General features: G+C 37.2%; 1 long non-coding RNA gene across 1 annotated transcript; it reads right to left on the bottom strand.

Annotated features, from left to right (window-relative positions):
* Nucleotides 1-11,776: 11,776 nt before the first annotated feature.
* Nucleotides 11,777-13,743, bottom strand: LOC127106588 (uncharacterized). Its single transcript, XR_007795425.1, has 2 exons — nucleotides 12,968-13,743; nucleotides 11,777-12,013 (listed from the first exon to the last, which is right to left on the bottom strand). It is a non-coding gene; the product is annotated as an uncharacterized LOC127106588 (long non-coding RNA).
* Nucleotides 13,744-14,102: the final 359 nt, after the last annotated feature.

Raw genomic sequence — 14,102 nt, 5'->3', positions numbered from 1 at the left:
GCAATTCTTAGGACCCAACTCATTCCTTCCTTTCTTATGGACCTTGCGCCAAGCGCGAACCATCCTGCCCTTCAAGCCTTGGGGATCTTTACCCTCCTGAAAGAACACACCCTCTAACAGAATGTTATTAGGTTTATCCTTTAGGGGGAACCCAAGCTGACGACGTGCTAAAACAGGGTTGTAGTTAATCCCACCACATGTACCAAGAAGAGGCACATTGGAGAATTCACCACAAGAATCAATAATCTGCACACCATCATATACACGGTTATACCAAGAGATATCGTCATTAGTGAGAGACATAAGTCTCGTGGACCACCGTAGACATCCCTTGTTCTCCTTGAAGGCGATCGTCTGAGGTAAGTGAGAAATAAACCACTTATACAACAGAGGCAAACAGCACATAATAGCACCACCACCCTTAGCATTCCTCATATGCAAAGAGAAATAGGTATCACCCAACAGAGTCAGAACGGGATTAAGAGCAGAGAAGATCCTAATAGCGTTCACATCCACAAACTTGTCGATGTTGGGGAACAATACCAACCCATAGATGAGAAGTACAAATATGGCTTCAAAGGCATCCTCACTCATGGCCTTCCCATAAACAGTAGCTTGAGCAATGAGGAACTCAGAAGGGAGACCTTGAATTCCACCTTTGGTAGTCATATGAGCATCAATCAGGGATTCATCTATGTGCAACATGTCTGCTATCTCTTGAGAAGTAGGAATACGCTCCAAGCCACTGAACGACAACTGATCCAGAATAGGTATACCCATAAGATAGGCATACTCTTCAAGGGTAGGCAAAAGCTGGAAGTCCAGAAACGTGAAGCAACGGTACAGAGGATCATAAAACTGCACCAATACGCTCATCAACCCTTCATCCACCTGAGTAGTCAGAAGAGGAAGAAGCTTCCCAAAACGAGCCTTGAAACCCAAGGGATCTAATACGTAGGATGTCAGATTCCTTAACTCTTTCAAATCTGGCTGTCTGAAGCTGTACTTCTTTGTATTCCTTCTTTGTCTTTCCATGTCTGAAAATTTTGCAAATAAACCCCTTAAGTCCCTTGAGAATTTTCTTTTTTTTTCGATGATATGGATGCAGATGAATGCATGAATGCATGAATGCAACAACCACACTCAAGGATTAAGCAAAGGACACCAAACAAAGGTCGTGGGATGGATCATATTATCCTTAATATCAATCATCCATTTTGGTGGATTATGGTTTACACCTTATCAACATCCAAGTTCCATTGATATTAAGGCCATATGAACGGATCAACCATGAATCAAGGGTTTGTTGTGAGTCACGAGCATGGAGTCTCGGTTAAGAACCACCCAAAGGGAGTATACTAGGGTTTAAACCTGCCAAACATGTTCTACAAGAGGTTCCCATAGTCATCATCCCATCTTTCGAATATTATCGGAGAAACGACTACTCGTATTCCAAAAATATTCTCAAGAGAGACTCTTATGAGTGTAGTATCGCGTAACAATCGTGTCAAATCTTACATTTTGAACGACTTCCGCACTACATCCTAAAAATAGGCCAAGATGGGTTTGGTAAACTAAGGTCCTTGGCTTCTAAGGTCTATATTGGAAAGAGTAATGTCTAACCACAACTTACTTGTGTGACATCATTGATCCCAACATGACCTCCACCAAGTGAATGGACTCGCAAGTCAACTTGCTAAGGAATAACTCCACACAAGTCGACGAGACTACGCCATTCTCCTATCCTAAGTGCACTCGAGTTCGGGTATAGAACTCATCTCACAAAGATCACCAAGCACACAAGCAATTAATATATCAAGCAATTCAATCATTACATACAATACAGTAATCCCAAATTGCACAAAAATATGTCACAAACAATATAATACAACAAGTGTGAAAAGTTGGCAAAACCCACTAGGCATATTTTTCCCCAGCAGAGTCGCCATTTTTCTGTAGCGGTGTATTCGTTACCATTGGAGATATTGACTAAATCCAAGGTAAATCATACAAAGTCGAGTCGCCACCGCACTTCTATTTATCCAAAGGAATGGTTAGAAAGCGAATAAAAACCTAAAAGTTTTACAAACAAAACTAGTAAAAGAAATAGAGATCTGGGTAAGGGGGTTGGTTATGCAATGGGAAGGTGTTAGGCACCCAAAGCATCCTAGGTACTCCTAGGGAGCCCTTTTCATACTTGTTGCAAAGGTTATTGTTTTTGTGAAAAAATTTATTTGTGCAAACATGATTGAAGAGATGAGAAAAGAACATACAAGTTTATTTACATTTTGTGTTTGGATGGATAAACCCATTGCCTACATACCCTCTTATAAAAAGATTAGGATCAAAACCTCGTAGTTCGGGTAAAAAATTTCAAAACAAATGAGTGGATTGATTGGTCCAAAAGCCTTAAGGTCTTTTGTTATCAAAGGGAGAAAACTCAACCTGAAAAACCACAAGTCCACCATGTGAGGATAGCTTCAACATGCTAGTGAGGGGTTAACCCTATAATAAGCATGGAAGGCTCATTGTCCATCACTAAGGACAAAGGTGAGTATTACATCTACCACAAAGATAACTCAAACCTAATAGCTAAAGGTTATGAAAAAAATTTGATTAAGAAGTGGACATGGAACCATAAAAGAAATTTGAATGGGTTATATTTACCAATTAGAAGTATGTACAAAAATGGTCAAAGTTGACTTAAAGATTCAATTCAAAATGAGTGTTATGAAAAGAAAGTTTGAAAATCAAAAGCATAAGGCTTAGGTTTCTAATGTTGAAAACAAAGTCAAATGTTTGCACAAAAAGATTTTGGTTTGGGTTAAGGTGGAGCAAATGAAGAAAACAAAAGGTGAGGGAAGAAATGAAACCACACTAGGAGTTCCTCTCTTGAGATCATATAGATGATCCAAGTAGATCCCATCCTTTTGAATAAGCAAGCACAAAGCATAAGCAAATCACACAAGTCTCATAAGAGATCCTCAATGTATCTTGTAACTTCCACATGGATGAACATGATAATGATCTTCAAATTAAGCTCAAAAGGGAACTCCTAAGTCAAGAGCACACACATCAAAAGTTCACAAGCAAACAAACATCACACACTATATACATACAAGAGGCTCAAACAAAAGGGTGGGCTTTAGTCAAGAGGGGTCATGTCAACCTCGACAAACAAGCCAAACTGTAATGGGTAATCTGTAGCTCTTAACCACTAACATTGAGAGTTAGGGTGAAGCTGATCAAAATGGTAATGAGGATGAGACCTCATGCTCTTAACCCTGGCCGGGGTGAGCTCATGATAAAGAAAGCGCGAGGATCCAGAAAGTGAGATCCTATTCCACTTGACAGACACTGGACAAAGATCTTGGGTACATGTTCAGAAGCATCAGCATGTAGTGCGAGCATAAAGAACGACTCACTGAATAACGGGGGATTGGCTACTAATCCCTTTTATTCGTCAATTGCCTCAACTCTTGGAGGTCTTATCAAGTAACACATGCCTCATCTTGGAGGTCTTTGGCACAATTGTAAACAAACACAAACAGAGCCTCTGAAGGAGGACTTGCCAGCAAAATGCCTGCCAAAAAGGTGACAGGACTTCCAGACTACATGAAGTAAGAAGATAACTACCTAAGTGGTGTATCAACCATAATCCAAAGCTCAAGCAAGAGAAAAAAGCAAGCAACTAAGGTACCTGTACAAAAGCTAACCAGTTAATATTTTAGTTATAAAACCAACAGACAAACAGTGGAACCATTCACAGTTGCACAACTCAATGAACAATGCTCAAGCACTCAAATGAACTCATGAGCTCAAGCACATCACTTAAAATCCTACAAAACAAACAAAAGTTAGAACTCAAATCATTTGCATCTCACAAAGTGAGAACAAGTCAACCATCAATGCTAAATGTCCAAACCTGAAACACATAGCACAATTAGTTTATGCACAAAACACTAGTACAAAGACTAAGTTCAAAACCAAACCAAATGATCAAAACAGAACTCAATCTTCCATATAATGCACATTCAAACACTCTATTTAATGTCCTCAAAAGGACCAGCATCATATCACTAAGCAAGTATCTCAAATGGCCTATGCTATGCAATGATCACAAAATATGCACAAAGTGAACTTCCAATTTAGAAAATTCAAATCAAAACGGAAATGCATGCAATGACTTTGAGATTCTTTATGCAAGTTCCTCATGTCATGAACAATCATTATGCAAAAGATCAAATCCAGAAAGTTTCAAATGATAGATGATAAAAAATGCAACAATCCAATGTCAAAAATGTGATAGCATATGAGAAAAAATCCAAACCAGTGCTCAAAAATTCACATCATGTATGATATCAAGCACACAAAAAATGGGATCAATTGGCTCAAAGGTAAAGATTTCACAAAGCATAGAATGCACATGATCAATTCGGCATAGCATAGATTCAAAAATTCACACATCACAAACCAGACATCAACAATTCCTAAAATTAACATCAAAAAATAATAGACATTCATACAAAACCAGGAAAAAAAATTGGGATTAATTTGGATCATTTTTCTATTTTTATGAATTTTCTAAGATGAACAAAATAAATGAATTAAACATGGAAAATGGAGGGAAGCAAATAATTTTGAATAAAGCCAGAAAATACGTGAGCCACACGATCTGGCGCGCAATCCACATCAACGGTCCAGGTTTAAACGCTCAAAGCACACCGTTTCATTTAACGCGTTGGCATGCTCAGTCAGCTAGGTCAAGGCACACGTGGCAGGGTCAATGCAACAACAACCAATCAAACGCACACGCAATCAGCATACATGGCAGACAACTCAACTAAATGAAACGATGTGTTTCATTAAAACACATCATCAGCACACTCAGCAGTCAACTGTACGCATGGCATAGTCAAAGAAAACACAACCAATCAAATGGACACGCGAGGCAAATACATGGCAGACACGTAGGATAAACCCTAAGAAACACAGAGACGCCGGAGCTAAGCTTCGGTCGTCTTCTCAGGCGAGCTAGACGGTGGCTCCGCCGTGCATTTTTCCAGAAATCAACAAACCATACATCAATTGAATCCTCTTGCAACGTACAATCCAAATATCAATTCAATTTCACCTAATTCCTCATGTATTGCACGGATCGAAGAGAAACATTTATGAAATCAAAACTTATATTCATCACTACATGCTCAATTCTAAGCCAAACTCAAATCTAAACATATGTACATGCTCCACTAGTCAAGATCTACACATCTATAACCTTAAAACAACAAAAAGAGATGATGAATTTTGAATCACCTTGAAGTGCAGTTCTCTGTTCACGCGTGCTCAAGCTCTCAAAAGCTCCAGATCTACTCCACTGAACTTGCCTTGAAGCTTTATGCACAAAGAAACGGATGAAACCACTTGGATCTACCTCAATTTCCAACTTCCATCAACATGTTCATGTACATGAACTGCTCGAATTCTGGCTCAATTGATCAAAACAATGGTTGATTCTTGCTCAGAATTGCATGAGGATCAAGAATCTACAAAAATATTTGGTGTTTGTGTGGAGAAATTGAAGAATCGAAGAGAGAGAAAAATGGAGGGAGTTTCAAATTTCAGATCTGAAATGCTTCTGTTATGGTGGTTAGGATTAGGGTTTGGCTTTTATATCCCTTGCTAATGATGTTGTTAATCACTTAAGCCATTCACTAATCATGATTAAGGAGATATGAAGTGATTTGCAAAATTGCACATGAAGCTCATGAAGCCATATTACACGTGTACAGTCCCATGCAAGGGTCTGAATCCACTTAAAATCAACCAAGGATCATCATGGAATTGTTGTTTTGCTTGTATCATAAGCCAAATTTGAATCATGGAAATTCCCTCCAAAATGATCACATGAGAAATGATGAGCATACACACTTTTCCCATGCATGGCAAAGGCTATTTTGAGATGTCTTGATCAAGAGAAACATTTTGCAAAAAGAATGGACCAAATAGGAGCTTTGCATCAAAAGTTAGGCCATTTTGAATTTCCATGCACACCTTGTGATCAAATGACCATAACTTCTCAACCATTCATCATATGGACATGAATTAGGACTTTTTGGAAAGGGGAGACAAAGATCTAAAAATTTCATGTTCACCAAAAATCCATTTGAAACTGCTTTGACATTGACAAGTCAAGTTGAATGTTGACTAAAAACTTGCCAAATTTGGAAACTTTGAATTACAGGTCAATTTCCATTTTTAGTAACTTTTGCCATGACCTTTGAATCTTCAAGATGGAAGCTTAGAATGATGAATAAGCCTCATTTGAACATGATTTAGGTGTCTCAACTCATTTCCCCACCTCATAGTCCTCAGTTGACTACACAGTTGACTTTTTGGTCATCAGATGACCTTGAAATGCCTTGATGAACTTGAGCCTTTACCACTTGATGAAATGGCTTCAAAATGAAACCCTAGCTCATGTAAGCTCCTTGTAATGATCATGTGATCCCAAGAAAAATACCTCATCTCTTGCACAAAGGATCTTCTTGAAGCTCTTGACCTGGTGCTTGCTTTAGCTACAACAAAAAAAGTTAATGACATAATTTTGTGCTTTTGGTTAGTAAACAAAATGAGAAAAGCAATGATATACAATTCAAGCATGCCTGGTGATCTCAAACCACTCACAAGAGATCCCTACCCAAAAGGAAAGGGAGCCAAGATGCTCAATGATCCTTCAGGCTATGTAATACAATGCTATGATGCCATGAGGGATCTTAGGGACAAAATTGGGGTCTTACACCAACGAGCTATTCTTCCAGCGACAATAAGCTTTTCAAATATATACCTGATCGAATCCATTTTGGATATCAATAAATTAGTGTGACAAAAAATGTATTGCCTTAGGCGCCGAGCAACCTAAGCTAGATCATATCAAGTCTTATCTAAGAGTGAGTATCTTGTCTCGTAATCAGTGAAATTCTTGCTTAGATAATAGATGGCATGTTATTTTCTGCTTGTGTCGTCATGTTGACCAAGTACCCAACCCATTGATTCATCCAATACTGTAAGATACATTATTAGTGGCCTACTCAGAACTGGTGGTATTAGGATTGGTGGTTCTTGCAAATATTTCTTTATTTTGTCAAATACCCCTTGGCAATCCTCATTACACTCGATCGTTTTATTTTTTCTCAATAATTTGAATATTAGTTCGCAGGTAGCCATCATATGGGAAATGAATCTTGAGATGTAGTTTAGTCTACCCAGGAAGCCTCAGAATTCCTTTTCTATCTTAGAAGGTGGGATGTCTTGAATAGGTCGAACCTTGTCGATATCAACTTCAATGCCTCGTTGATTGACAATGAAACCCGAAAGTTTACCAGATATAACCCAAAAGGTGCACTTTTCAGGATTCAACTGTAGCTTGTACTTTTAGAGTCTGGAAAATAGCTTCGTCAGATGGTCAAGATACTCGTATTCAGTTTTATATTTGGCAATCATATTGTCCACATAAAATTCTATCTCTTTATGAATCATATCTTGAAAGAGGGTCACCATGTTTTTTCAGGAAGTTTAAAACTAAAAGTGAGATTTATTTTAAGAGATAGAATGTTTAATGAGATTTATTTTAGCAATCATATTGATCCATAAAGAGAAAGAGGGTTACCATGTTTTTTGGCAATCATATTGTCCACATAAAATTATTTTAGCAATCATATTTCAACTTCCTGTGTGTTTAAGAGGGTTAACATAATTCTGTTTATATTTGGAAATCATATTGTCCACATAAAATTCTATCCCTTTTATATTTGGAAATCATATTGTCCACATAAATCTCTTTGATAGGTTACCCCTTTGTTTTTCATACCAAATAACATGACTTTGCAGCAGAAAGTTCTCCACATAGTGTTAAAAGTAGTCTTTTCCATATCATCAGGAGACATATTTATCAGATTGTATCCAGAGAACCCATCCATGAATGAGAATATTGAGAATTGAGCAGCGTTGTCAACCAAGACATCAATACGAGGCAAAGGGAAGTCATCCTTTGGGCTCTCTTTATTGAGGTCTCGGTAGTCTATACACATTCTAACTTTGCCATCCTTCTTCGGCACTGGCACAATATTTGCAACCCATTGAGGATATTTAGATATGGCTAAGAAGCCAACATTAAAATGTTTCTTAACCTCTTCTCTGGTTTTAAGTGCCATATCTGGTCTTGTCCTTCTAAGCTTCTGCTTGACAGGAGGATATTCAGGCGTGAGTCGTAAGTGATGCTCAATGATGTTAGTGTCTAAACGAGCATATCTTGATACAACCAGACAAATACGTCTACATACTCTTGCAGTAACTTAACCAACTCAGTATGCACATGCTTTTCCAGAGATGCCCCAGCTTTCACCTCTTTTCTAGCTTCCTTGGTACCCATATTAATAACTTTTACTGGCTCTTTATGTGGCTGAATCTATTTTTTCTCTTGCTCGAGGAGCCTGGCTAGTTCAGCTGTCACAATCTTCCACATCGTCGTCTTCGACATGGTTAATTGGAAGCCCAAAATTACAGGGGATATTAGTTGTGTTGTTATCAATGGATTTGTTTTTTCCTGCATGTTTAATGAGATTTATTTTAGAATTATGTTTGTGGAAAAGTAAAAGAAAAAAGAAACTTTTGCCATTTATTTTGTGAAAAATTAAAATAAAAGAAAGGAAAGGAACAAGATTTTGAATGCAAAAATATCTTTTATTGATTGACTGTATAACGTTTTGAAAATATGTGGAGGCACTTACAAAGTTATTCCCTTGTCTCAGGTGAGGGCGAGGGATTGAGAAAAATACAAAATGCATTACTTCGTCACTGAAAAGGTTGTAGGGATCACGAAGGTTGTTCATTTGTTCATTGTGAAGCCAGGTGGGCACACGCGTACAAAAATATGAGCCTCCCTGCTCGCATCTTCTATGACCGCAACAAGGTTATCGTGTTAAAAACCAGCACTGTTGAATATTTCCTTGATAGGGTAGAACTTCTTTTGAACTTTTAGATTGAGCAGGCGTGATGATAGATGATAGTCAATACCGAAACAAATGTTCTTCTCAGCAACATCCATAATTTTCCCCCAACTAGGAGGGTTACCCTTTTCAAGTGTTTCTTTGGCACTCTTCAAGGAAGATAGGACTACCTATGGTGTTTTATCCAAATTAGATGTAACAATGTTGACATCTTCAAACTCCAAGCCATGAAGACGGATTTCTATTGCACCCTCATTAGTTTCAATATACAGGAATAATGATAACTCACTGATGAGAAGGTCTTCTTCACCACAAATGATGACAAGTTTATCCTCCATCATGAACTTCAACTTTTGGTGCAACGTGGAAGCCACTACCCCAACAGCGTTGATCTATGGTCTTCCTAGTAGACAACTGAAAGCTGAGTTAATATCCATCACTTGGAATGTGATTGTGAACAAATGAGGTCTAACTCGAATAGGCATATCAATTTCACCAATTACCTGTCTCTTAGAGCCATTAAAAGCTCTCACAACTAAAGCATTGGCCCTCATCTCTTCCGCTTCCACAAGTAACTGACTTAATGTGTTTTTTTGGCATCACATTAAGAGAGGAACTGGTGTGCATAAGTATAGAAATATGTTTTTATATTTCATGTTTTGCTTCATAATGCATAAGATGTATATATAGTACATAGGGATGAGAGGGAAGAGCTAATTTAGCCTAGAAATTAGGGGAACAATTATTCCTATAAATACTAAAAATTAAATGTGATAAAGACAAAACAGACAACTAATTAATTTACATAAAGTTATATGAGTTGTTATGATATATACAAAACATAATTTGTACAATAGATTCTTTGATGATCTTCAATAGTCCCCTTCAATCTGGGTGGTAGATATCTATCATACCCAGATTGGATTTGATATTCTCATATATTTCCTCGAAATGGCTTTGGGAAGAGTTTCTGATGTCTGCTGGTGTGATGGAACATGATCAATACTTATAATTTCCTAGTCAATTTTCTCCTTAATGAAATGTCTATCAATTTACACGTGCTTTATTCTATCATGTTGGACTGGATTTTTTGTAATGCTTATAGCAGTCTTGTTGTCACATAGCCTCATTGTGTAGTCGATGGGAATTCTAATTTCTTCAAGCAAATGCTTTTTCTAAATTCCTTCACAAATACCTTGTGCCATAGCTCTGCATTTAGATTATGCACTACTCATATCCACCACATGTTTCTTCTCGCTTCTCCAAGCTATCATGTTACCCCGTACAAACGTACAATAACCTGTAGTGGATTTTCTATCTGATAAACACCCTGCCCAATCAGAATCCATATAGACCTCAATGCCTATATTTGAGTTCTTCTTAAAATAAAGTCCTCGGCCTGGTGTACCTTTAAGGTATTGGATAATTCTATTAAAGGTTATCATGTGAGTCTTAGTTGGGTTTGACATGTACCGACTAACCATAGTTACAGCAAAACCAATGTCTGGCCTGATATATGTAAGATAGATTAGTTTCCCAACTAGACTTTGATATCTCTCTTTATCTGTTGGTGAAATTTCCTCTTCACTTCTTTTTACTGGTTATATGGGAGTGTTGGCAACTTTACATCCAAGCATCCCGGTTTCTTGAAGTAAGTATAAATTGTACTTCCTTTGAGAGACATAAATTCCTTCCTTTGTCCGAGCAATTTCCATCCCTAGAAAGTACTTGACCTGGCCTAAATCTTTGACTTCAAATTCCTTGGCTAGCAAACTCTTTAATTGTGTTATTTTATCATCATTATCCCCTGTAATAGCAATGTCATCAACATAGACAATAAATAGATCTATCTTAACATCCACCGAGTGCTTGTAAAACATATGTCATACCCCTAAATTTACCATACCCCTTGTACAATTTTTATCTGATTCATAGTCCTAATTCATATGCATGCATTCATTACTTCATCTTGCATTAGTATGGTTCAAAATAAAAAGGCAAGCTTCATGGATCCAAGGTGTGTTTGTTGGTACTTGAGGAAAACTCCTAACATCATCTTAAGGTGTGCTCAACCAAGCACAAAACCCTAATCTCATATGCCTTTTGCATTGATAATCTTGATCATTCACATCTAGGGTTTTGAATCCATCTAGACCTTTTGTTCAATGTGATATCCATTCCCCATTCATTTGGTGATCATATGGTTCATCATATTGGTGTGTGCTTGATTAAATCTCTTGACTAGCTATTATATTGACTTGATTGATGGTTGGTCATCCATTCATAGTTTTGTTTGTCATTTGGATCCATTCATCCATTGTATTGTATTTTAATAATCATCATAATGAGTGTACGTTAAAATGCATCATTTTTAACCTAAGTTGACTTTTGGTTAACTATTGACTTTTTGGTCAACCAGTTGACCAAAGTCAATAAGCTAATTTGTGATTGCCCTAAGCCAAATGTGTATCATATCATATCATTTCCATATCATTTCAAGAATGGTTAGTTGATTATTATGTTTGTTTTAGGCCATGGTTTACCATCCATTTAATTGATACTTTTTCCATTTTTTGTATTGACTAAGTCTACGTGGAATTGAAGCTTGAACATGTTGACTATGACATCCATTTTATATAGCACTCATAAGAGGATTACACACATTTTGGGTCTAGCAAAACAAGTGGGGTTTGATTTGAATTGGAATCACAAATTTGAGTTTGAATCACAATTAAGCTTTTTCTTTACACAAGCATGATCACATGAGCTTATCCATAAACATTCTTCATTACAAGAATAAAATCATTTTACATAAACTAATCCATTTCCTAATAACTACTACATCATCATAGCATGCTACATGTTCACATGTTACATAGCTTGAATCAAAAGTAAAAAAAGGAAGAAGCTTTGAACTTGACAGCCCGTCAATCCACCATGCCATGATGTTTCCATAGGCCTCCACAATACTCTGACTTGTCTTGCCACCATAATCTCACCTTTTCCTACAACATCATAACAACATAGCAAACCAATTAGTCCATAGCAATATCACAACAACATCAGTCCAACTTACAAGCTTTATTAGCATTTTTTCCAAGTCAGTTACATGATCTAAAGAAAACCTAATACTAACCATTATTCAAGTATCCACATCAGAACCAACATTATGCTAATAACCTAGTTTTCCTAACTAACAACTTAGAAATCAATTCTAGCATTTAACAATTTGGCAATCCATCACACTATTGTGATTGGCTAATCCTAAAAGAATAAAAACAAGTAGCACATATCAGCAATAACAACATAATAGACAGTCCACAAACTCATAACAATGACCATCATGCAGGCCCAAGTAAACAAAGAATACGAGTGTAAAATAAAACTAGGTACAAGTTGTAGTATATAACAAGACAATACAAATACAAGTGGTAGTATATATCACATGTATCATTCACCCTCAATTGCCCTATAAATTGAGCACTCTCGTCACACTTTGAGATTAAGCTTTGCAACCACTAAAACTCTGCCAGAATTACACCTCACAATTGGATGGTTCACGATTCATTTTCCAAAAAAAAAAACTTCACCAATCATTTTCCACTTTTTTCACCAATCATTTTCCACTTTTTTCACCAATCATCTTCTTCGGTCACTCTCGGAATCTCTCTCACCAAACCCTCACCTAAAGCTCAATGTTGCAGCCATTAAAGCTTCACCTTGAAGCTTCAAGTGTGCTTGAGCTAAGCCTCTAAAACTTCCACTCTCATCGATTCGCAAATTCACTCACATAAGCTCTCTCAAAACTTGTAGTCTCTCAATCTCCCTCAAGCGATCTCAATCAACCACTCACCCTAAACCTCTTAATCACTCACTCTCAGAACAATATTAATAACTCAGAGCAGAAGAGAAGAAGAAGATTTTGAAAAGGGGAAAGGAAGGAATGAATTGAAGAGTACCTGATTTAACCTTCATCTCCGTCGTCATCACCTTCGTCTCCGGCAAGTAGGGCTCCAATTATTCTGCTCCATTTTGCTTAAATTTGCTTACCAAGATGTAGCTCCTTGTGTCAGGAATCAAAGCCCTCTCATCAGAGGCTTTGATCCATCGTGGTCTTCATTTAATTTCTGGTTTTGTAGATTAGGGTCCATACACTTTTTGTTTCGATTTGGCCTTTATATTTGGAATTAGGTTCAGTGATTATAAGATTTGAATGGAGGGGGTGAAATCGAATAGAATGATGCAATCAATTTCATGTTTGGCCCTTCGTCATCGCCGGAGTTGATTAGAGACTCCGGGGATGAAATATGTTAGAGGAGAGAGCATTGAAGTGATGTATGAATGCATGTGAGTTGAATCCAAGCAAGCTGACCCTTCCCTCATTTTGCTTTGGTTTAAATTCGGCTGGGACTCATGCCCATGGATTTGCTAGTAGCACCCCTGAGTCCACTTGGTGCACCCTTCCTGCGTGAGTAAGGAGTGAATGGGCCTCTGCATGCGTTGTCCCATCCGCAATCATGTTCAAACACCTCAAACTGCTTCCTGTACCCCTCTGTTCAGGGCTTAAGGCCAGTGGGCCTTGGATTGGGCCTCTGTGCCCAAACTCCGACATACCACTATTTTCTGCTTTGCAACCCCTGGCTTTTGATTTTAATTTCTGGATTTTTTGTTATTTACTTCTTATTTGTTTCTTTTTTTAATTTCTTTTCAAAATTGTTTTACACTTTAATTTTCTTTCAATCTCTTGATGTTTAATTTTCCATTTATTTTCCACTATCCAATTCTTTTTTCTATTATTTGATTAATTGATTTTTAATCCTTTTGATTCTATTTTCTTTCTTTCATTTTTCTATTGTGTTTCGTATTTTAAGAGATTAATTTGTATTAATTCCCTAATATGTTTGATGCATAAGTTTCATTCCCCAGCCTCCCATAGTGTGATCTTTATATAGATCGAACTATGATTGCTTAACATAGCGCTAGATTGTCCCGATTCGATTAATTGATCTTTTGATCATTAACTAATAACTATTGACTTATAATCTATCTAAAATCTAACTTCTAATTCATTTAAATTCAATTTTGTTCTTTTTT

Source organism: Lathyrus oleraceus, chromosome 7, assembly GCF_024323335.1.
Source record: "Lathyrus oleraceus cultivar Zhongwan6 chromosome 7, CAAS_Psat_ZW6_1.0, whole genome shotgun sequence".
NCBI classification, from domain to species: domain Eukaryota; kingdom Viridiplantae; phylum Streptophyta; class Magnoliopsida; order Fabales; family Fabaceae; genus Lathyrus; species Lathyrus oleraceus.
Note: the sequence above shows the minus strand (reverse complement) of the source record. Positions and strands in the feature narration are given on the sequence as shown.